We start from the raw sequence: 25,750 nt of genomic DNA on the forward strand, positions 1-25,750 counted from the left end.
CCGGGCTTTGGAGTCAGAGGTCATGGGTTCAAATCCCCGCTTCGCCAATTGTCAGCTGTGTGGCTTTGGGCCAGTCACTTAACTCCTCTGTGCCTCGGTTCCCTCATCTGTAAAATGGGGATGAAGACTGTGAGCCCCCCGTGGGACAACCTGATCACCTCGTATCCCCCCAGAGCTTAGAACAGTGCTTTGCACATAGTAAGTGCTTAACAAATACTATCATTATTTTCTGGGTGCAGAATTGATATGCTCATCTGTAAAATGGGGATGAAGGCCGTGAGCCCCACGTGGGATAACCTGATCACCTTGTATCCCCCCAGAGCTTAGAACAGTGCTTTGCACATAGTAGGTGCTTAACATATCCTATCGTTATTTTCTGGGTGCAGAATTGATATGCTCACCTATGAGAATTGTCGGAAAATGCTTACACTTGCTTGGCTTTTCCTCTCCTGCTCCAGGCTCTCTCTGCTTCCTTCCTCCCTCGCTTCCTCCCTTTCTCCACCTCTCTCCTTCCCTCCCTGCCCAAGGCTTTGACCAGCTCCTGATGTGACCCAGGGCATGCCGAGACCTTCTTGGTCTTTCCCGAGGTTTAACAAACTTTTGAAAGGATTTGTGTGCCTTCATTAGCCCAACTAAAGCTGCTGTCATGAATACTTAATGGAGAGAACCATTGGTTTTTATTTTTTGTCCCCTCTATCCCCAACTCTCAGTAGGGCTTTGAAGGGAGGAAGAGAGCTAGCTTGGCGGATTCAATGAATAAATGAATGAATAACTGAATTTATTTATTTTATTTGTCTATATTTATTCTATTTATTTTATTTTGTTAATATGTTTTGTTTCGTTGTCTGTCTCCCCCTTCTAGACCATCTCTATATGTTGCCACCTTGGACTTCCCAAGCGCTTAGTACAGTGCTCTGCACACAGTAAGCGCTCAATAAATGCGATTGAATGAGTGAATGAATGAATGAATGAATGAACTCTCTCCTTGAACTCTCTTTGAGCCCATCCACTTTGGAGAGTGTAGATACCTAAGTGCTTTCTTAGACCTCTTGAAAAAAGGCAAAAGTGAGGCAGCTCACTTATTTCCAAGTGTGAACCCCCATCTTGCTGCGGGCTTCCCCCGCCTCCCTCTTCCCCTTCCCCCACTTTCCTTTTTTCCAGTTTTCCAGTTTTGTTCTTAGGCTTTTGTAGGCTCCGGCCGGCTTTCACTCTCACCCCCTTCCTCATTGCTTGGTGAAGGTGTGTGTGTGCGCTTGTGTTTCTTTTTTTTTCCCCCCTTCGCCCCCCACCTACTCATTCCCCTTCTGTCTCTTCCCCACCGGCTCCAGCAGCAAACAGGGCGATCTCAGACAAATTCCGCGTTTGAACTTCACTGGAGCACAATAGCGGTCCAGCAACGTCGCTGGGGTCCCCGCAGATGAATTCTTGACACTTCATGGGTCGCTGGTCCCTTTCTGTTCACAACAGGGAAAAGTGGAATGTCTGAGAGAGCGAGAGAGAGCAAGGCAGACTTTTGAAGGTCCCGAAAGATGCAGTGAATCCGTGGCAACCTCTGAACTTTTAACTTTTGCCCGAGAAAATGCGTTTTCCAGATTTGGCGCTCCTAGCTAACCCCCACCCACAGGGGACTTTATTCAGCCCGGCTCTCCCACCCGCCTTGCTGCTGCCCCTTTAGCAGTGATCGACAGCGAAGGCATTTCTGTTGCCGTAATAGGCGTAGCTCTTAACGTGTAGGGAAGAGGAGGAGTGGAGTGATTAAAAAGGGTCTCTTCTTGGCCTGGGCTCTGGTGTAAGAATCCATAAAAAACAGTCCCTGTTAAATCCGCCTGTTGAGCCAAGGGAGATGGGAGGGATAATAATAATAATAATGGCATTTATTAAGCACTTACTATGTGCAGAGCACTGTTCTAAGCACTGGGGAGGTTACAAGGTGATGAGGTTGTCCCACGGGGGCTCTCAGTCTTAATCCCCATTTTACAGATGAGGGCACTGAGGCCTAGAGAAGGGAAGTGACATTCCCGGAGTCACACAGCTGACAATTGGCAGAGCCGGGATTTGAACCCACGACCTCTGACTCCAAAGCCCGGGCTCTTTCCACTGAGCCCAAAGTTTTGACCATGGTCTTTAAGGCGCTTAATCAGCTCTCTCCCGCCTATCTCCCTTCCCTTCTCTCCCTCTACAGCCCACACGGCACACTTAGGCCCTCTGATGCCAACCTACTTACTCTGCCTCAGTCTCCTCTCTTTTGCCATCCTTTTCATTCATTCATTCATTCAATCGTATTTATTGAGCGCTTACTATGTGCAGAGCACTGTACTAAGCGCTTGGGAAGTACAAGTTGGGAACATATAGAGATGGTTCCTACCCAACGGTGGGCTCACAGTCTAGAAGATCCTTGTTCTTGCCCTCCTGCTCTCTGGAATTCTTCATATTGGGCAGACCACCGCTCTTCCCACCTTCAAAGCCTGTCTCACTCACTGGACTGTAAGCCCCTTGTGGGCAAGGACTTTGTCTGTCGACTCCGTTGTACCTTCCCAAGGGCTTGGTACGGTGCTCTGCACCCAGTAAGCACCCGAGAGCAGCGTGGCTCCGTAGAAAGAGCACGGGCTTCGGAGCCAGAGGTCATGGGTTCTAATCCCGGCTCCGCCACTTGTCAGCTGTGACTTTGGGCAAGTCACTTTGCTTCTCTGGGCCTGTTACCTCATCTGTTAAATGAGGATAAAGACTGTGAGCCCCACGGGGCACAACCTGATCACCTTGTATCCCCTCAGCGCTTAGAACAGTTCTTTGCACATAGTAAGCGCTTAACAAATGCCATTATTATAGAGAAGCAGCATGACTCAGTGGATAGAGCATGGGCTTGGGAGTCAGAGGTCATGTGTTCAAATCCTAGCTCCGCCACTTGTCAGCTGTGTGACCTTGGGCAAGCCACTTAACTTCTCTGTGCCTGTTACCTCATCTGTAAAGTGGGGATTAAGACTGTGAGCCCCACGGGGGGCAACCTGATCACGCTGTATGCCCCCCAGCACCTAGAACAGTGGTTCGCACATAGTAAGCGCTTAACAAATACCATTATTATTGTTATTATTATTACTGTTGGCCATTTGTGGAAGGAGCGTGGCTAAGTGGAAAGAGCCCGGGCTTTGGAGTCAGAGGTCATGGGTTCAAATCCCGGCTCCACCCCTTGTCAGCTGTGTGACTTTGGGCAAGTCGCTTCACTTCTTTGGGCCTGAAGGGCCTGAAGAAAATGGGGATGAAGACTGTGAGCCCCCCCGTGGGACAACCTGTTCACCTTGTAACCTCCCCAGCGCTTAGAACAATGCTTTGCACATAGCGCTTTATAAATGCCATCATTATTATGGAGAAGCAGCGTGGCTCAGTAGGAAAGAGCCCGGGCTTTGGAGTCAGAAGTCATGGGTTCAAATCCCAGCTCTGCCAATTGTCAGCTGTGTGACTTTGGGCAAGTCACTTAACTTCTCTGTGCCTCAGTTACCTCATCTGGAAAATGGGGATTAAATCTGTGAGCCCCACCAGGGACAATCTGATCACCTTGTAACCTCCCCAGCACTTAGAACAGTGCTTTGCACATAGTAAGCGCTTAATAAATGCCATTATTATTATTATTATCAGTATTATCATTATTATTATTATTTTAGGGCTGTCCGTTGCAAATCGGCATCAAAAGGCTAAAAATCATTCAGTGGAGACTGCAGGATCACAACTTCCTGTGTGCTCCCAGATGGCTGCAACTCACTCAATCGGTGTTATTTATTGAGTGCTTACTGTGTGCAGAGCACTGTACTAAGCACTTGGGAGAGTACATTATACCAGAGTTGGTGGACATGTTCCTGCCCACAAGGAACTTACTGCTTAGAGGGGGAGACAGACATTAATATAAATGTTTTATGATACGTAATTTACAGATCAATCAGTGATATTTACCGAACACCGTACTGTATGTAGGTAAGTGCTGTGAGGGTGGGGTGAATAAAGAGTGCAAATCCAAATGCGAGGGTGATGCAGAAGGGGTAATTTGACATCTACCAGCCAAGAGTGCCAAAGTCACTATGCTGCTCCCCTCCTCTCCCTCATTCGTACCTCGCTGGAGACTGCCCTGAAAGTCAGCAGAGTGGCTACCTAAGGTGGCAATAGGGCTATGGAAAACCCCCAACCTTTTCTGTGAATCAAGTCGATTGGCCGAGCACAGAGATCTTCTGCTCTGCAAGGGGCAGTAACATTGATACTTTAAAACTAGGTGTGCCTCGGGCGGATTTGAACTCCAAAAGAAAATTTTCCATCAGCTTTCCATTGCCCTGTGCCAGCTCGACAGTTGACGTAAAAGATTCTAATCGGAAAAAGTACCTGGAAAACCTGAGAGCATTTTTATACAAGCAGATGAATGCCTGGAAAACCTTAGAGCATTTTTATACAAGCGGATGAATGCCCAGGATAATGGAAAGAGGGATTTTCAGTAACAGCTAATCCTCTCTGACACCTCTCTTCAACATTTAGAGCTATGATATTGAAAAGCCCATCAGTTTCCAGGAACAGCCCATTCATTTTTAAACTGGTCGGGCAGGGTAACGGTAGCTAATGTTCAGTTGGGATATATTAGATTAAATTTTCCTTTGCCTCAGTTAAGCAAACTGGGGAAAAGGATAAAATGGTTCAAATGATTCTGCTTAGTTGACATCTTTTCCAGGCTCATTGTAATTCCAACCCACCTTCTCACTTCCCCACGTTAATGGGTAAAGACTGCAGATCAATCAGTCGTCCATGGTGATGTTGCTGGGCCTGGAACTCTGTATTAAGTGCTCAGAGGCAACACCAGATACAGAGAAGCATTTACCATTAAATGGGGGAGATCGGCAGACATAAATTATTCATAGAGATTCAGCAGGTACAAATGGTAATAAATATGGTATTTGTTAAGGGTTTACTATGTGCCAAGCACTGTTCTAAGTGCTGAGGTAGATACAGGATAGTCAGGTTGGACACAGTCCCTGTCCCACATGGGGCTCACGCTCTTATCCCCATTTTAAAGATGGGGTAACGGAGGTACAGAGAAGTCAAGCGACTTGCTCGAGTTCAAACAGCAGACGTGGCGGAGCTGGGATCAGAACCCAGAGTGAGTGCGTCGGTGCAACTTGGCTTATAGTTCACTTCCTGCCCTTCATTTCTTTTTTATTCATTACGTTGTTGACTCAAGCACGGGGATCATATCTTCTGTGTTTATTGTGTACTTCCAAGCTCCTAATGCACCCCCCTGCACACAGTATGTAACCAACAGGTCACACACAGTGATGATAATAATAATTATCAGCATTATGGCATTTAAGTGCTTTGTAGGTGCCATAAGCGCTTAGTACAGTGCTCTGCACACAGTAAGCGCTCAGTAAATACGATTGATGAAGTACTTAGCGCTGGGGTAGATTTAAAATATTGGGGTTAGACACAAGCCTGCCCCACATGGGGCTCACATTCTAGTAGGAGGAAGTTATAGAGAAGCAGTGTGGCTCGGTAGAAAGAGCCTGGGCTTGAGAGTCAGAGGTCATGGGTTCTAATTCCGGCTCCTCCAATCATCAGCTGTGTGACTTTGGGCAAGTCACTTCACTTCTCTGGGCCTCAGTTCCCTCATCTATAAAATGGGAATGAAGACTATGAGCCCCACATGGGACAACCTGATCACCCTGTACCCCCCCCCCCCCAGCGCTTAGAACAGTGCTTTGCATATAGTAAGCACTTAACAAATGCCATTATTATTATTATTATTATTATTATTATTATGTAGGATTTAATCCCCATTTTATTGTTATTGTTGTCTTATGTTGTCGTCATGTCCGACACATAGCGACGCCACAGACACATCTCTCCCAGAACGCCCCTCCTCTATCTGCAGTTGTTCTAGTAGTGGATCTATGGAGGTTTTTTGGTAAAAATATGGAAGCGGTATACTGTTGCCTCCTTCTGTGCAGTAAACCTGAGTCTCCACCCTTGACTCCCTCCCGTGCCGCTGAGGCCCAGCACAAGTGAGTTTTGACTTGTAATAGATTGCCTTCCACTCGCTAGCCACTGGCCAAGCTAGGAATGGAGTGGGTAGTCCTCTGCTTGACTCTCCCTCCCATAGTCGAGACTGGCAGAGTACTGGAAACTCTTTAGGTGCGACCCTGAGAGGGCAGATTCCCATTTTACAGATGAGGAAACTGAACCCCAGAGAAGTGTAGTGACTTATTTGCCCAAGGTCACCCAGCAGGCTAGTGGTGGAGCTGAGATTAGAACCCTTGTCCTCTGACTCCAAGGTATGGGTTCTTTCAATCAATCAATCAATCAATCAATCGTATTTATTGAGCACTTACTGTGTGCAGATCACTGTACTAAGCGCTTAGGAAGTACAAGTTGGCAACACACAGAGATGGTCCCTACCCAACAGTGGGCTCACAGTCTGGAAGGGGGAGACAGAGAACAAAAACCAAACATATTAACAAAATAAAATAAATAGAATAAATATGTACAAGTAAAATAGAGTAATAAATACGTATAAACATGTATACAGGTGCTGTGGGGAAGGGAAGGAGGTAAGGCGGGGGAATGGAGAGGGGGAAGAGGGGGAGAGGAAAGAGGGGGCACAGTCTGGGAAGGCCTCCTATAGGAGGTGAGCTCTCAGGGCCTTGAAGGGAGGAAGAGAGACTAGGCCGTGTTGCTTCTTGGTAGATACCCAGTACTACACTCCGCCCTTAGGTGATGTCCAGTGCTCTGCACACAGTAAGCGCTCAATAAATACGAATGAATGAATGATGATGATGGCGATGATGGTAATAATTAATGTGCTGTTCCCGTATCTCAGAAAGCAAGAGCTTCCACCACCATACCTGAAAATTATTTCGTTCAGTCTGCCTTTACTAAGGCCCCCGGTAGATGAAACTCCTGATGGTTAGTGGAGAGATAATAATTGTATTGTTAAAAGTTTACTGTGCCCCAAGCACTGTACTAAGCCCTGGTGTGGATTCAGGCAAATCAGGTTGGACCCAGTCGCTGTCTCCCATCGGGCTCACAGTCTTAATCCCCATTTTACAGATGAGGTAACTGAGGTACAGAGTAGTAAGGTGACTTGCCCAAGATCTCACAGCAGATAAGTGCCATAATAATAATAATGATGGCATTTATTAAGTGCTTACTATGTGCAAAGCGCTGTTCTAAATGCTGGGGAGGTTACAAGGTGATCAGGTTGCCCCACGGGGGCTCACAGTCTTAATCCCCATTTTACAGATCAGGGAACTGAGGCACAGAGAAGTTAAGTGACTTGCCCAAAGTCACACAGCTGACAATTGGCGGAGCCGGGATTTGAACCCCTGACCTCTGACTCCAAAGCCCGGGCTCTTTCCACCGAGCCACGCTGCTTCTTTGCCGTATTAAGCAAAGCCAAATTTTAGCCACACAAAGGATGTGCTATCATTTGCTGATAGGAAAATCATGGAAGAAGAAAGTGAGTCCCACCCTGGAGAGAGAAATCAGTCCGTCGGTAATATTTATTGAGCCCCTATTGTGCATAGCGCACCATACTAAGCACTTGGGAGAGTACAATAGAATTGACAGGAAAGATTTCTGCTATTAAGGATCTTTCAGGCTAGCAGAAGACTCATTGAATTATTGCAAGTTCCAATGAATTAAATGGCGCTAATGTGTGTAGTACATTGTCTTCAGGCCATGGATAATATTTCCAAATCTGGGTTGTCTTTCCAGTTGGAAGGGAATGGAGACAGGTGGGGGAATGATTACTGCAGTTGAATTGGACCCCTTTTTTTGTTTTTTTGCAGAAAAGACAAGGCAAATCTACATCACATCACATCTGTGACCTACACCAATTTTTAGATTACTTGTGTTTCTCATCTGATTTGGTTTCTGTAATTAGTTTTCCCTGTAAATATTAATTGATGTGAAAATTATTCCCGATTGTGATTTGGTATTGCTTTGGAGGCCAATTTACAGTTGTTTTGTAGCAGCTCTGGTTTAGAAATGTAAACGTGGCCTAGAAATGTAAATCATCATCACTGTTTACATTAGGAAAGTAAAGGGATCGGAGAAGGTGGGTGTTAATATAATTAAACCTCCCAATTGTGCTGCCGCAACTTCCCCAAAGCCGACCTGTTTTTTAATCTTTCTTGCTTATGCGCTGACTCTGGTTCAAAGTTTATTGTGACCATTAGGCTTATTCAGAATTCATTCACCCATAATGCCATATGAATGCAAGTGGAATGGTAGACACGTGGAGGTCTTAAAATGGAATTGACAGTGCCCTTGTAGAGTGTTGTGGTAGTAAAAATAGCAAAACCTTGTATTGATGACCAAAGCTCATACACACCGGTTACCTCATTTTATTCTCAGAATAGCCCAGGGAGGTTGGCAGAGATAGAGGTTATTATTCCCATTTTACAGGTGGGGAAACCAAGGCTCAGAAAGGTTTAGAGGATTGCCCAGAGTCGCGGAGCTAGGAGATGGACCCAGCTGTCCTAACTCCCAGCATCGTGTTATTTTTACTCGGCTATTCTGCCTCGGAACTGCTGAGCCAGTTAGTAAAATCCACTAAGTGCTTGGGAGCATGCAATAGAGTGGGTGCTTGATGCTCCCTCAGTCTGCTTACAGTCTAACAGGGGAGATGGACACAAAGTCATTTACAGTTAGAAGAGACAAGTTGTTGAAGGGGAGATGCAGAGAAGTAAATGCTGACATAATGGGGGACGTAAGGGGGAATGTACCGAAGTGCTGCAGCTGGGCGTGAGGGCCCAAGCGCAATGTTGGTGCCAGAGTGCTGAGGTGGTGGTTAGGGACGGCAGCCTGTGGAGAAGACAAATTAATTGTAGTATGCTTTCTGGATGAGATGGAATTCCCGAAGGCCCCCCTGAATCCTCTTCAGGCCTCAGTTCATTCCATCGTATTTATTGAGCGCTTACAGTGTGCAGAGCGCTGTATGAAAGCGCTTGGGAAGTCCAAGTTGGCAACATATAGAGACGGTCCCTACCCACCAACGGGCTCACAGGCTAGAAGGGGGAGACAGGCAACAAAGCAAAACATGTAGACAGGTTTCAAAACTGTCAGAATAAATAGAATTACAGCTATATGCCCATCATTAACAAAATTAATAGAATAGTAAATATGTACAAGTAAAATAAATAGAGTAATAAATCTGTACATATATATACAAGTGCTGTGGGGTGGGGAAGGAGGTGGGGTGGGGGGGATGGGAGGAGGAGAGGAAAAAGGGGGCTCAGTCTGGGAAATCCTGCCTTGCGGTAGTGGAGCAGCAGAGACAAAGCGGCCACATTGTATGGTTTCCACTCAATGTAGAAGATTGGAAAGGCAGTGGCTGCAGTTGTGGTGGTTTCTCGGTGTGACCAGCTGTGGTGGTCATCGTGGGTGTCGGTGTGACTTGCTGTGGTGGTCGCCGTGGCTGCCGGTGGGGGTGACTGGCTGTGGTGGTTGCTGTGATGGTCATTGTGGCTGCAGGGTGTCACTCACTGTGGTGGTCTCTATGGTGGTCACCATGTCTGCAGGTGGGACCGGCCGTGGTTGTTGCTGTGGCCGTGGGTGTGACTGGCTATGGTGGTGGCTGTGGGTGTGACTGGCTTTGTTGGTCGCTATGGCTGCTGGTGTGATTGCTGTGGTGGTCGCTGTGGCTGCCAGTGTGATTGTTGTGGTGGTCGCTATGGCTGCCGGTGTGATTGTTGTGGTGGTCGCTGTGGCTGCCGGTGTGATTATCTGTGGTGGTCACTGTGGCTGCAGGTGTGATTGTGGTGGTCGCTGTGGCTGCCGGTGTGATTGTGGTGGTCGCTGTGGCTGCCGGTGTGATTGTCTGTGGTGGTCACTGTGGCTGCCAGTGTGATGTTATGGTGGTCACTGTGGCTGCTGGGGTGATTGTTGTGGTGGTCCCTGTGGCTGCCGGTGTGATTGTTGTGGCGGTCACTGTGGCTGCAGGTGTGATTGTTGTGGTGGTCACTGTGGCCGCCGGTGTGAACTCTTGGACTCTGAGCTGTGAGGAGCCTGAAATTCTGCTCCTCTGGACACAGTACTTTATCACATTTGGTTTGATTTTTCCCTTGTCCTTGTTTCTTATGTTGTATTAGTATCTCTGTTTCGCATGGCTCTGTGGAAAGAGCCCGGGCTTGGGAGTCAGAGATCATGGGTTTTAATGCCGGCTCCACCGCTTGTCAGCTGTGTGACTTTAGGCAAGTCATTTCACTTCTCTGGGCCTCAGTTACCTCATGTGTAAAATGGGGATTAAGACTGTGAGCCCCCCGTGGGACAACCTGATCACCTTGTATCCCCATAGCGCTTAGACCAGTGCTTTGTACATAGCGCTTAACAAATACCATTATTATTATTATTATTTTTCCTCATGTCTTCTGTCAGCCATCATCATTACTAGTATTATTATTACTAACTTTTCTCATGTCTTCCGCCAACCTCCTTCATTGGCTTTATTCAGAGACTGTGAGCCCCATGAGGGCCGGTTTCGGTGTCGTCGTCCCGTAGTATTTGTTCCCAGCAATTAGCACAGTGCTCTGCACATAGATGTTTGATTAATTCTACCACAGAAAATCGTTGTGTTGGAGCAGGTGAACATTGCGGAACGTTTTCTTTAAAATGGGGGGTGTTGCGAGAACATCAGCCCTCTGTGTGTGTGTGTGTGTGTGTGTGTGTGTGTTATGTAAGCTGTCAGTTCTCCTGTAATGAGAGGATCACATTCTCAAAGAACTCTGTGTTAAGGAAAGCTCATGTTGTAGCTTGCACGCTTTGACTGATACCACCTATATGCCCGGAGTCATTTTATTCCGTGCCTTATTCACATTCTGAGTCCTAATCCCCCTAACAGTACTCTTCTCAGAACACAAGTTTTCAGTGTGGGTTTGGATAAACTGAATATGCATGTATGGCAGTCAACCGGTGGTATTTACTGAGCGCTTTCTGTATGTAGAGGCCCGTACTAAGTGCTGGGGAGTGTAAGTAACTTGAGGTATTGGCTACAGCCCGGGCCTAAGAGTCATAAGGTCGTGGGTTCTAATCCCAGCTCTGCCACCTGTCTGCTGGGTGACCGTGGACAAGTCAGTTCACTTCTCAGTCAATCAATCAATCGTTTTTATTGAGCGCTTACTGTGTGCAGAGCACCGTACTAAGCGCTTCTCTGTACCTCAGTACCCTCGTCTGTAAAATGGGGATTGAGACTGTGAGCCCCATGTGGAACAGGGACTGCACCTAACCCGATTTGCTTGTATCCTCCCCAGCACTTGGTACAGTGCCTGGCACACAGTAAGTGCTTAACAAAAAACCCCTTATTATTATTTTGACAATGCAGTAGTGTTCATAGACAAAATCCCTGCCCTCCAGGAATTTACAGTCTGGTGAGCGGACGCATTTGGACCAGAGTAGCTGTGAGGCAGCTTTCCAGTTCTCCACCTTGAGTGGATCTGGAGAGGAGAAGGACTTGAACAAGCCCATCCCAATTTATCTACACCCATCCACAAGCGACTTCAGCGGTCAAGAGTCCTCCATTCCTTTCCCTCCTCTCTTGTAATAGTGCTGACTGTTATGGAAACAATTTCTTTGTAGGACAGAGCCGGTGCTCACTGTGACAGTTTAAACTCTGCCCCTTGTCATTTATGAGTTCTTAGCAGTAAGTACTCTCAGCGTCTCAGATTCAGCCTTATATTCAAGATGACGTTAAGGACATCATAGCATCACAGTGTCAGGACAAAGAACTATGTAATTTTATTCTGTATTAATACAGCGTGTCACAGACGGCACTGTCATTAGATGGCAGTCGAGAAAAATAGCCCATGAGACCATTTCTGGCACAATTATTTATTCCTCAATTATGTATTCAGCCTGTCAGAGTTCGGGAAGCTGACAGGGTCCTGCATCTACCTGGCAATTTACACATCTTGAGGGACTGAATCTTTCACAAACCTAAGTAGCATTTTTATTTATTTAAATCCCCTTTTTTTTCCCCACCCCGTCTGATGAATTGGATTTACTGCGCTCTCCTAACTGGGCACGGAGACCCACTGCCTGTCGTATGTTGCCAACTTGTACTTCCCAAGCACTTAGTACAGTGCTCTGCACACAGTAAGTGCTCAATAAATAAGATTGATTGATTGTCGTATGAAACCCGATTATCTTTTTGTCTTAGAGTTGGTTGAGGTGTTGATGAAGCAGTTGGCATTTCCTCTGCGAGAGTGAGGTCAGAATGTGTAGCCCACAGTGGCACAGCAATTGTGGTCTTGGGCAGGGACATAGTTAGGGCCAGGAGGGAAGTGGCGGGTTTTTCTGCCACCGAGGGATCCAGGGCATCAGTTGGTGTCGCCAACCTGGAAGGGGAACCGCAAGTGAACGGCTCCAGAAGAAAACTCCCAAACTAAGAAGTAACGAGGCGTAATGGTCTGAGGACCCGTGTACTAATCCCACCTCTGCCTCTGGTCTGCTGGGTGACCTTGGGCAAGTCACTTTACTTCTCTGGGCCTCCTTTACCTCATCTGCAAAATGGGGATAAAATACCTCTTCTCCCTCCTATTTAGACTGTGAACGAGCCCATGTGGGACAGGGACTGATGATCCTCAATGCAAGCTCACCTCCTCCAGGAGGGCTTCCCAGACTGAGCCCCTTCCTTCCTCTCCCCCTTGTCCCCCTCTCCATCCCCCATCTTACCTCCTTCCCTTCCCCACAGCACCTGTATATATGCATATATGTTTGTACATATTCATTACTCTATTTATTTTACTTGTACATATCTATTCTATTTATTCTATTTTGTTAGTATGTTTGGTTTTGTTCTCTGTCTCCCCCTTCTAGACTGTGAGTCCACTGTTGGGTAGGGACTGTCTCTATGTGTTGCCAACTTGTACTTCCCAAGCGCTTAGTACAGTGCTGTGCACACAGTAAGCACTCAATAAATATGATTGATTGATTGATTAATAATAATAATAATGATGGTATTTGTTAAGCGCTTACTACGTGCAAAGCACTGTTCTAAGTGCTGGGAAGATACTAGGTGATCAGGTTGTTCCACTTGGGGCTCACAGTCTTAATCCCCATTTTACAGATGAGGGAACTGAGGCCCAGAGAAGTGAAGTGAGTTGCCCAAAGTCACACAGCTGACAATTGGCAGAGCCGGGATTTGAACCCATGACCTCTGACTCCAAAGCCTGGGCTCTTTCCACTGAGCCACGCTGCTTCTCTACAGTGTTTAGCAAATACCATGATTCATTATTACCACTATTATTGTCCCTGCCCCCCGCAACTCCTAAAGCAAATGTCTGGTCTCTTAGTGCGGCCATTACTACTTAATTAACTATAGAGAAGCAGAGAAGCAGCGTGGCTAAGTGGACAGAGCACAGGCTTTGGAGTCATGGGTTCAAATCCCGGCTCCGCCAATTGTCAGCTGTGTGACTTAGGACAAGTCACTTCTCTGTGCCTCAGTTACCTCATCTGTAAAATGGGGATTGACTGTGAGTCCCCCGTGGGACAAGTTGATCACCTTGTAACCTCCCCAGCGCCTAGAACAGAGCTTTGCACATAGTAAGCGCTTAATAAATGCCATCATTATTATTATTATTATAGTGTGTGTAGCCCTGAACGGGGAGCTTAATAATCTACAGCTGGAACGTACAATAGAAGGGAAAGCCAGGGCCCCCAGAGATCTTGGAATGGTAATTTAGGAGGAGTGAAGAGAGTGCTTGAAGTCCTTAGGACAGTGCTCTGCATGCCATAGATACTATTGATTGGTGAAGTTGGGTTGAGGAAGAATAGATAAAGAGGAGGTTCCTGAAGGAATGTTTTGAGGCACCAGATGGGCAACTTGGGCTCATGGGAGAATAATAATAATAATAAAAAAATAATAATAACAGTGGTATTTGTTAAGCCCTTACTATGTGCAAAGCACTGTTCTAAGCGCTGGGGGGGATTCAAGGTGATCAGGTAGTCCCACTTGGGGCTCACAGTCTTAATCCCCATCATCAATCATCATCATCATCATCAATCATATTTATTGAGTGCTTACTGTGTGCAGAGCACTGTACTAAGCACTTGGGAAGTACAAGTTGGCAACATATAGAGACAGTCCCTACCCAGCAGTGGGCTCACAGTCTAAAAGGAGGTAACTGAGGCACAGAGAAGTGAAGTGGCTCGCCCAAGGTCACACAGCTGACAAGTGGTGGAGCCGGGATTCAAACCCATGACCTCTGAGTCCCAAGCCCGGGCTCTTTCCACTGAGCCACGCCGCTGGGGATGGAAGAGGTGCAGCCCACACACCACTTTGTATAAAGACGATCCAGGCGTCTGCCATGCTAGGATGATGGAATGAAGGGAAGAAACCAATAAGGTGTAAACTCATCTCTACACTGTAAGCTCGTTGTGGGAATAATTATGGTGGCATTTGTGAAGCGCTTACTATGTGCCAAGCAGTGTTCTGAGCACTGGAAAGAGAACATGTCTGCCAACCTGTTGGAGTTTACTCTCCCAAGTGCTTAGTACAGTGCTTTTTCACACAGTAAGTGCTCAATAAGTACCATTGATAATAATTCATTCATTCATTCAATCGTATTTATTGAGCGCTTACTGTGTGCAGAGTGCTGTACTAAGCACTTGGGAAGTACAAGTTGGCAACATATAGAGACAGTCCCTACCCAACAGTGGGCTCACAGTCTAGAAGTGGGAGACAGAGAACAAAACAAAACATATTAACAAAATAAAATAAATAGAATAAATATGTACAAATAAAATAAATAGAGTAATAAATACGTACAAACATATATACAGGTGCTGTGGGGAGGGGAAGGAGGTAAGGCAGGGGGGATGGAGAAGGGGTGGAGGGGGAGAGGAAGGAATAATGATGGCATCTATTAAGCGTGTACTGTGTTCAAAGCACTCTTCTAAGCACTGGGTGATGATGAGAGCCTGAACAGGGCAGTGACCATAAGGGAAGAGGAGTAGTGGTGGATTCCTGAAATAATAAAAAGAGGAAGAAATGACAGGATCAAACTATCAATTGTATTAGCGCTTACTGTACTAAGTGCTTGGGAGAGTGTAACAGGATTTAGTGACATACTGAATTTGGAAGGTAACTGACTACCAAGCAGTCTAATAATAATAATAACAATAATAATAATAGTAGCAAGGAATCTAATGATAACTGTGTGACCTTGGGCAAGTCACTTCATTTCTCTGCTTCAGTTCCCTCATCTGTAAAATGGGGATGAAGACTGTGAGCCCCCCGTGGGACAACCTGATCACCTTGTATCCCCCCCCAGGGCTTAGAATGGTAAGCGCTTAACAAACACCATCATTATTAAGCACTTACTATGTGCTCATCAATCAATCAATCAATCGATCGTATTTATTGAGCGCTTACTGTGTGCAGAGCAGTGTACTAAGCGCTTGGGAAGTACAAGTTGGCAACATATAGAGACAGTCCCTACACAACAGTGGGCTCACAGTCTAGAAGTCATCACCATACTCAGAACTAAGATAGATACAGGAGAATTAGATTGGACACAGTGCCCAACTTACATGAGTTTCACAGTCTAAAGGGAAGGGAGAATCGGTATGGAACCCCCGTTTTCCAGCTGAGAAAACTGAGAAACAGAGTAGTTAAGTATCTTGTCCAGGATCACCCAGCAGGCAAGTGGCAGTATCAGGATTAGAACTCAGGTCCTGAGAAACAGCATTGCATAGTGAATAGAGCACAGCTCTGGTTGTCAGAAGGACCTGGGTTCTAATCCCAGCTCGACCACTTGTCTGCTTTGTGACCTTGGACAAGTCACTTAACTTCTCTGTGCCTCAGTGCCTTTTCTGTAAAATGGGGATTAATCAATCCATCGTATTTATTGAGGGCTTACTGTGTGCAGAGCACTGTACTAAGCGCTTGGGAAGTACAAGTTGGCAACATATAGAGACGGTCCCTACCCAACAGGGGGCTTACAGTCTAGAAAGTGATTGCCATGTGGGACCTGGACTGAGTCCAACCTGAGTAGCTTGTATCTACCCCAGTACTCAGTACACTGCCTGACACATATAGTAAGTGCTGAACAAATGCCATTTAAAATAAAAACATGTTTTAACTCCCAGGCCCGTGCTATTTCCCATAGGCCATGCTGCTTTTCAGATCAATTAATCAGTTATATATATTGCATGCCTGCTATGTGCAGAGCACTGTACTAAACACTTGGGAGAGTAGACTGTAATAGAGGTGGTAGACATGCGCCGACACCAAGATCTGAAAAATGGTTCTCTTAGTATTCCCGTCATTTGGAATGGTGCCTTATCCGGCTTTAAGCATGCACAATTCCCATTTAGAGAAAGTCTCTTTACACCTAAATATATTCTCTGCTCACTTGGACTTTCTCTTTGCATCACTAAAGCTATTTCTTACCAAGTCAGGGCTGGCATTTTGCAAGGAGGGCTTAGCGCAAGTTGCTCCTTTGAAATTCTTCTTCTATAATAATTACTTCTGAAAACTTCTTGGGACAGAGTTCTCCAGTGGATTTTGTTTAATATTTAAAAGTCTCTGCCCTATCCTTTTTGGATGTCTGCAAATGACGGATAATCCTTTTCTTGCTGTACTGATGTGTATAAAGTGTGAGGTGCCTACATTAAATGATATCGTTTTCATCTTGGTTGATCGAAGTCTGGCGAAACTTAGAACCCCAGACCATAAATCACACACCAGCATAACTCATTTTGGAGGTCTTACTGACGATTATTTAGCTGGCTACTTCCTGACGAAGAAATACCTCTAATTTGACTAATATTTGGTTTCTGAAATTCTCAACTAGCATTTATCTAGTTTCGTTCCCGCTGAGATCAAATCTCTCTGTAGTGTTGGCTTTGTAATTTCAGCAATTTTTGGTAATTTTCATAATATCTAATTAGGGGTGGTTTAGTTGCTGCTTTGGTTTGAAGTGGTGGCAGAGGAAACTGGCGGGCTGAAGTTTAGTACTGATTTCAGCTTCAGTATCTTGCGGCGTGTATTTAAGACCAAATATGCTGTGCCCACATAGACCTTAGAGCCAAAGATAATGCCAAAGGATGCTTGCTTTACTTGTTTCTGCAGGCCCCCTCTGGATAGAATGGCTTTTGGCCCTAAATTCACCCTCCTGAGAGCATGCACGTTCCTTGATTTCTGTCCATTCTCCAGCTTTTCCGCCTGCTCCAACTTCCACACTGAACATGCTCCTGCTTGCTCTCAATTGCTTCCTTTCCTACCACTGGGGAAATGGAGGCCACAGTAGAGGCCCTTAAAAGAAGCAGGATGGTGTAGTGGATAGAGCATGGGTTCTAGTCCCACCTCTGCCACTTGTCTGTTGTGTGACCTTGAGCAAGTCACTTCATTTCTTGGGGCCTCAGTTACCTCATCTGTGAAAAATGGGGATTAAGAGTAGGAGCCCAATGTGGTACGGGGACTGTATCCAACCTGCATAATTGCATCTACCCCAGTGCTTAGAACAGTGCTTGGTACATAGTATGCACATAAGAACCACCCTAAGTATTTCTAATTATTATTAAAATAAGCTGTGACATTTTCTAAGACTTTATATAACTTAGGTCAGCTTCAGGACTCTGTCTCCCCCAGGGACACTAGGGTATTTGGAGTTGCTGTGTAACGGTTGTCTTCCCAGACACGTCAGTTGATCAATTAGTGGTATTTATTGAGCGCTTACTGTGTAAAGAGCGCCGAACTAAGTGCTTGGGAAAGGATAGTACAAAAGAGTCAAGTAGACATGTTCCCTGCCCACAAGGGGTTTACACATCCTCAGGCCTAGGGACCACCTTCTGTCTCTCCCTCCAGTGACCCAAGCTGACTTAATCATCTGTGGATCTTATTATCCAAACCCCTCTGGGATGGAGTGATATTTTTGGCTACCACCTTCCTGTGGGAATTCAATCGTATTCATTGAGCGCTTACTGTGTGCAGAGCACTGTACTAAGTGCTTGGGAAGTACAAATTGGCCACACATAAAGAGACGGTCCCTACCCAACAGTGGGCTCACAGTCTAGAAGGGGGAGACAGAGAACAAAACAAAACATATTAACAAAATAAATAGAATATGTACCAGTAAAATAAAGAGTAATAAATACATGCAAACATATATTGTACTACATGTACAATACGTACATGTACTAAGTGCGTAGTACAGTGCTTTGCACACAGTAAGCGCTCAATAAATACGATTGATTGATATACATATATACAGGTGTATTTCCCATCGCTCATCCCACGCTGCATGGAGAAGAGATTGTTTTGAAACAATCAGTGGTATTTATTGAGCACTTACGGTATGCAGAGCACTATACCAAATGCTTGGGCACCTACAATATCATAGTTGGTAGGCATGTTACCTGCCCACAACGAACTTACAGTCTAGAAGGGGAGACAGACATTAATATAAATAAATTACGGATATGTTCATCAGTGCTGTGGGGCTGCAAGTGGGGTGAATCGCGTGCAAACCCAAGTGTGAGGATGAGGTAGAAGGGAGTGAGAGAAGAGGAAATGAGGACTTAGGTGGGGGAGTTATTTTAGAGGAGAGGTGCTTTGATTTTAATTAGGTTCTGAAGATGGAGAGAGTGATTGTAGGAGCTGAAGGGGGAGGGTGGTTCCAGTCTAGAGGCAGGACGTCGAATGTGGAGAGAAGAGACAGTGGGGTCGGGACGACTGCAGGAGCCAACCTGGTGTCCCACCCTGAGATGGACGTTGTGTCTGGCTTGGCCTCGTTCTGCCCTCACCCCGGTCCGACCCGAAATAACACTCCGAAATATGGCTTGCCTCCTTCATTGGTTTGATTCTGCTCCCTCCAAGCCCAATTTGCCTTGCCACGGCCAGCAGACCTTATCTTACGTACGTGCTGTGGGTCTTCAATAAACCGTACTGAATTTTTGCACGGGTGGGTTGCCGTTAACCAGGCTCCTGTGTTCATCAAATAGCTGGTTTATTTACGCCCTCGATTCAGGATTGATTATTAAAGCATAGTTGTGCGGTAATGTGGCTGTAATTGTATGGCATTATATTCTTTCCTTTGCGTATTGCATTTCAAGGATAAAAGGGACCGAAATTCCTTCCCTTTCTCGCTGAACCACAAGCCTTGAGAGTTATTTATTTGGCTCATAATGCGGAGAACAAAGTGCAACTTTCAACAAATAATGCACCCTAATGCTGTCCTTTAATAAGCCAAAATATTTTCCTTCTTTCTGGGCTGGAGCTGAAGGAGAGAACTAATGGTATTTGATACTGCCTTGTGAAATTGGGTGGCTGTGGTAACTCTGATGTAATAATAATTCTGGTATTTGTTAAGAATGTACTGTGGGCCAGTGTGCTGAGCACTAGGGTATATGGCAGTGTATTCGTAACTCTGATATAATAATAATTCTGGTATTTGTTAAGAATGTACTGTGGGCCAGTGTGCTAGGGTAGATGTCAGTGCATTCAGCTCAGACCCCGGTCCTACCCACCTGAGGCTTCCAGTCTTAAGGGGAAGGGTGTGTGGGAGAGGGAAATGAGGCACAGAGAAGTTGTGACTTGCCTGAGGTCACGCAGATGGCAGAAATGAGATTCAAACCCAGGTCTCTGGATCTCCAGACCTGTACCCATTCCACTCAGGCATGTCATGCCTGTTGCTTTCAGCAATCTACCCTTGTGCTCACTCTGGGAGACCAGCTGGGATTTTCCAATTTTCCTTACGTGGATTCAAGCCCTTTTCCAAGAATGTAGCTAGAGGCTTATTATGAAAAGGACTGTGATTCATTTTTAATAACATTTTGCTTGAGGGAGGAAGGAAAGGGTGAGGGTTTCCTTCCAAAAGCTATGTGGGGAAAGAAGGGGAGAGTATTTCATTTCAAAATGTGGGCTCAGGCTATAACCCCACAACCTTATTTCATGCTCGCCTGCCAGAATCACAGGCAGGGGTTGGAATTGATTCTGATCTGATGGATCAGGTTATCCAAGTTTGAGCATGGTGAATACACCCATTTCCGTTCCCCACAAATCAGATTGGGAGGGCACCCCTCTCCCCCTGCCCCACCGAGGGACAGGGATTGTATCTAATTCCCACCTGTGTAGTCCTTCGCAGCGCTTAGTACAGAGCTCCGCAAGCAGTAAAACCTCAGCAAATACCATCACCGCTTCATGAGCCAAGAGAGAAAGATATTGACATGTGATGGAAAATCGCTCAAGTGGAAGGCGAACAATCCAGGCATTTCAAATGTCACCCGATTAACTGGTGGTCGAATAAGAAATGGATTTAAATGAAAATGCACTGTTAGAGGGGGCATAGCTCAACATATCATTCTGTATAAATATTACAAAACTTTGGCAGATCCAACATTGCAGTATGGCCTAGTGGAGAACCCATGGTCCTGGGAGCCAGAGGACCTGGGTTCCACCTCTTGCCTACTGAGTGACCTTGGGCAAGTCACTTAACTACTCTGTACCGCTGTTTCCTCACTTGCAAAATCAGGGATTCCACCTCTGTGCTCTCTCCTACTTAGACTGTGAACCTCATGTGAGACAGGTACTGTGTCCAACCTGATTACCTTGTTTCTACCCCAGCTTTTAGAACAGTGCTTCTAAAAAAATACCATAAACCACCCCCCACCCAAAAAAACTCTTACTTCCTACAACTCTAGCTGAACCAGAGACCCTTTTGAAAGCTTCTTAATGGTAGTCCCTTATCCGCAGCACTCAGTAAATACCCCTGATTGATTGATTGATCCCCACCATGGTAACTGGGGCCAAACTCTCCCCCTCCCTCATTTTTAAAGACATTGGTTTCTTTCTACTACTCTTTCTTGCTTTCCCCCAATTTAACAAAGGACGCCTGTTTCACCTGATTTCTGCTTGTCAGTGATCGGATGGTGTGTTCGTGATCTTATTTTCTTTGATCAAAGCAGAGTGACCCACACATCAAAGAAACAGTTTCACTCTTAAGGGGCTTATCTTCTTCACATGACGTTGCTCTCCTCAACATGCACGGCTTTCCCTCCCCCACCTCACCCATTATAATAATAATAATAATGATGGCATTTGTTAAGTGCTTACTATGTGCAAAGCACTGTTCTAAGCACTGGGGAGGATACAGGGTGATCAGATTGTCCCGTGTGGGGCTCACAGTCTTAATTCCCATTTTACAGATGAGGTCACTGAGGCACAGAGAAGCTAAGTGACTTGCCCATGGTCACACAGCTGACAATTGCAGAGCCGGAATTTGAACCCATGACCTCTGACTCCAAAGCCCGGGCTCTTTCCACTGAGCCACGCTGCCTCCCTATTATGCTTAGCACAGTTTAATATTCCAAAATGAGACATTCAAATCCTGGCTTTTCTTTCTTTTTTGAGGGAAGGTTGAACTTGGGAATTTTGTAGCAAAATAATGAAGAATAATGTATCATCCCCATTCATTCATTCATTCAATTGTATTTATTGAGCGCTTACTGTGTGCAGAGCACTGTACTAAGCGCTTGGGAAGTACAAGTTGGCAACATATAGAAATGGTCCCTACCTGCCACCCCAGTCTGTGCAGTAAATATCTGTTTCCAAATATTTCAAAAGTTTTATTTAGCTAACTCAGCAGGCACAAACTAATTCCATTGTGAAAGGACTTGGTAAAAAGGGAATGACCCAAAAAATAGTTGAAGCAGAGGATAAGTTCATGTATGCCCATGCGTTAGTGTCTCTTCTGTTCAGTCATCAGTGTGAATGAGGATTTAGGCAGGTGACAAGATTCAGACTTTATTATAAATTCCTTGAGTGTAGGGGTCCCATCTACCCACTCTGTTATATTCTCCCAAGTGCTTAGTTCAGTGCTCTGTACACAGAAAGTGCTCAGTATATACCACTGATGGATTAATAGGAGACAGGCTTTATTGGGAAGATTTATTGAGAAGTTGTATGGACTAATGGTAAGAGCGTGGGCCTAAGAGTCAAGGGCCCAGGGTTCTAATCCTGGCTCTGCCATGTGCCTTCCATGTGACCTGGGGCAAGTCACTCAACGTCTCTGTACCTGAGTTTCTTCATCCTTAAAATGGGGCTTAAATACCTGTTCTCCCTCTCCTTTAGACTGTGAGCCCCATGTGTTGAGCCCGCTGTTGGGTAGGGACCGTCTCTATATGTTGCCAACTTGTACTTCCCAAGCGCTTAGGACAGTGCGCTGCACACAGTAAGCGCTCAATAAATACGATTGAATGAATGAATGAATGGTGAACTTGTGCGGTGCTTGGCACATATCAGTAATTAACAAGTTTAATAATTATAATTTTTACCTTATCCTAAAAATGTCTATATTTTGGAGTTTATCTTTTCAGGCTGCAGAGAGAACACTTTGTGGGCATTGTCTCCCTTAATCTTCTTTCGGACCCACTGGTGCCCGGTTGGCACCAAACCTGGGCTGACGGTAGGAAGACTGAGGCTGAGAGGTCACGACTTCTCGAGGCCCTGTTGCCTGTCGGTTGCAGGCGCAGATGGCCTTTGGGCGTGGAGCTAGGGCTCCTTAACGTGTCTTGTGATGGATTTCAGAGATGGGTGCTGCTCAAATCCATCCACATCTAAAACGCAACTCTCGGGTTGTCCCAAGCGAATCTTGGTTCGCAAAGTAGCTCAAGAAGCAGCTTTTGATCCTCTTGATGTGAATCATGTGCTTCAGGGAGTGTGTCTCAGAGGAGACTAACCCCCTCTGCTTCCCTCCAGGCTGTTTCTCTAGATCCAGTTACTGGAAGCTCACCCCTCAGGGTGAGGGAATAATCCAGCCATCTCCAGTCTTGGTTTCGTGTGAAAGTAACAATCGAAAGGCCTGTTCAAACTCCCGGTCTTCCGTGTCCTCTGTCAGAGGAACTGTGAGTCTTTAAGACCCCTCTGGCAATGAGTCTGTCACGATTTCTGTGAGTCTTATGTGACCTCCAGCCCTTGACCCATCGGTTGAGTCACTGTGGACTTGCTTTAAATTTGAAAAAGCCAAATAAGTATAAATTTTGGAAGTGGCTCACTTCTTCCCCAAATGAGAGTTTCCAAGGGTGGCAAAGTGACTGATGGCTGTAGGCGCCCATTCCATGGAGGAGATGGGCCGTTTCCCAAGTTGGAGGTTGGAAGCCTCCCAAGTTGAAGCTTCCCAGCTACAGCTTCCGAAGTTCATTCATTCATTCATTGTCGTATTTATTGAGTGCTTACTGTGTGCAGAGCACTGTACTAAGTGCTTGGGAAGTACAAGTTGGCAACATATAGAGATGGTCCCTACCCAACAGTGGGCTCACAGTCTAGGAGGGGGAGACAGAGAACAAAACAAAACATATTAACAAAATAAAATAAATAGAATAAATATGCACAAATAAAATAAATTGGATAAATAAATAAGTTGGATGTCCAGCCATGCTCACCTCAGACTCTGACCATACCTGGTTGTTTTCATTCAAGCCTGAAGAGGCCCAAAATGCGGCTTCTGGTCTGTAAGCCCTGAAGCCTGTCCCTGCCTCAGTTCCCGCTTATACGAAAATCCCTGCTCTGTTTTCACCTCTGTCATCAAAATGAAAAGCTGGCACTTGTGCTAATGATTCCTGCGAGAGCAAGGTGCATTTCAGATCACCCGCTTCTCGGCCAAAGAACCCATTGGCCTGACTTTGTCCCCTGTGTAGGATAGTAAGTTTGATGCCAACAGGGGTCATGTCCACCAACTCTGTTATACTGTACTCTCCAAGCACTTAGTACAGTGCTCTGCACACTGTAAGTGCTCAATAAAGACCATCAGTTGATTGATTGATAGATCAGGCTGTCCCCTGTGGATTGTAGGGGGTTGGGAGAGGGGTGACAGGAGGATAAACTTGTCCCTCAACTCCTCCTCTGCATGGTGTCAAAAATACCTCACTGCTTCCTTGAGAGTCGTGCAACGCATGACATGGCTGGAGGATAGGGAGATGGCACTGTGTTGTTGGGAGCACGGCTGTGGTTGCTCTCCAGTAAGACACTTCCCAAATGTCTCTAAGTTGTTCATATTGGCACTGGGTTTTGGGTGGCACCGGCCCACACAGCTATCACTCAGGAAGTGGGTTTTCTCTGTCAACATGGCATCAGTCTGATTGGAGATAGAGTACAAAGATGAGCAGAGAGTCTGCGAGTAGAGAATGGGTCTCCGTGTCTCCGCTGAGTACCAAACAGCCTGGAGATGTTACACACTCTCTCTCTCTCCCTCTCTCCCTCCCCCCTTTACCTTCCCTTGGGGAATTCTGGGTCTCTCAGAGAGCTAAAAGCCTTGTGTTCCTCACAGGATATCCCACTTGCAACATCTTCTTCCAATTTTCAAGGCCACAAGGTGAGTGAACAAGTAATAGCTTCTGGATAATATTATCACCCCTTAATCATGGAGAGAAATTGGTGCTCATAGACTTTAGCACCTAGCTGAAGGTCTATCATTTTGACTTAAGCCACTCAATTCCATTGCTGCCTTCACCCGAAAATCAGTTTGGCTAAAGGAACGTGCATTTCGCCAGCTTTCCTTCCTGTTTCTGAGACTTTTTTCACCACCCCCTCCTTCCCCTGCCCCTCCCAGGAGAAAGTTGGAGATGAGGTCCCGAGGCTGTGAGGTCGGGGGGGTCAACCCATACCATGAAAGACCAGAGTTTTGTTTTTTTCTCCCCCCAAACTTCACAAGGGCTGGCTGTTTATCACCTGGCAACGGACCCAGGAATGGTGTGAGGTTTCATCTTGGGCAGCCAGGTGGGATTGTCAGAGCTTGTCCCCGAGCAGGTTGGTGCAGCCCAGCTCTCCTTCAGGTATGCGCCGTCTCTCAAGAGTGACTGCTTTGAAACAAGAGTTGAAAGACGTTGGGCCTCAGAGAGTGCCGGGGTGTTGAGGAAAACAATCTGTGGGACCGAGTTCCGTCTTCCGTGAGCAGACCCGTGGTCCCAGGACTCGTTGGCTCTGTTTAAGGGCACTTCTCCCTAACTCAATTCCCCGTGTAAGTTAGTAAGCTCGTTATGAACAGGGAACATGTCTATCAACTCTGTTATGCCGTACTCTCCCAAACGCTTAGTACAGTGCTCTGTACAAAGTAAGTGCTTGATAAGTACCGTCGATTGATCGATTGATAGAACAGAGTGTCTGAAGCCTGCAGATTGTAGGGGGGTGGGGGGGACGCACTCGTTGGGTCTGATTAAGGCGGCCTGTGTCCATTGTACATTGTTGCCAGGGTAGGATGGCCGTGGTGAGATGGCATCCTAGGTGTTTCCTGAGTTGCTCTGCCGATGAGGTGGGATTATCCAGGGGCTTGCGAGTAAAGACACCAGGCTGAGAGAACGCTAGTAGATGCAGGGATGGGAGAGCATGAAAATGGGAATTAGCGTACTACCATTTTTTTTTTTAATGGCACGTGTTAAGTGCTTACCATGTGCCAGGCCCTGTACTGAGCACTGGCTAGATACAAAATAATCAGGTTGGACGTAGTCCCTGTCCCACCTGGGGCTCGCAGTTTTTAGTCCCCATTTTACAGATGATGTATCCAGAGCACAGAGAAGTTAAGTGACTTGCCCGGGATCATACAGCAGACAAGTGGCCGGGCTTAGAACCCAGATCCTCCGACTCCCAGGCTGTGCTTTTTCCACTAGGCCACACTTCTTGAAATCATGGTCCATTTTACACCATGATGGGTAACTGCTTTGTCATTCATATTTCTCCCAAAGCTGTGAGTGCAAGAGGGCACTTTAGGAGGATAGTGTATGTCATGCCCTT

The 25,750-nt window shown here is 46.1% G+C and overlaps 1 protein-coding gene and 1 non-coding gene across 2 annotated transcripts in view; one reads left to right on the top strand and one right to left on the bottom strand.

The window, feature by feature from the left end:
* Positions 1-25,750, top strand: part of EXT1 (exostosin glycosyltransferase 1) — a 326,600-nt gene that overhangs the window by 54,330 nt on the left and 246,520 nt on the right. The gene's annotated exons all lie outside the window — the stretch shown is intronic.
* On the bottom strand, positions 6,040-6,177 carry LOC119928035. Its single transcript, XR_005450994.1, has one exon. It is a non-coding gene; the product is annotated as a small nucleolar RNA SNORA7 (small nucleolar RNA).

Source organism: Tachyglossus aculeatus, chromosome 4 (assembly GCF_015852505.1).
Source record: "Tachyglossus aculeatus isolate mTacAcu1 chromosome 4, mTacAcu1.pri, whole genome shotgun sequence".
Taxonomy (NCBI): Eukaryota; Metazoa; Chordata; class Mammalia; order Monotremata; family Tachyglossidae; genus Tachyglossus; species Tachyglossus aculeatus.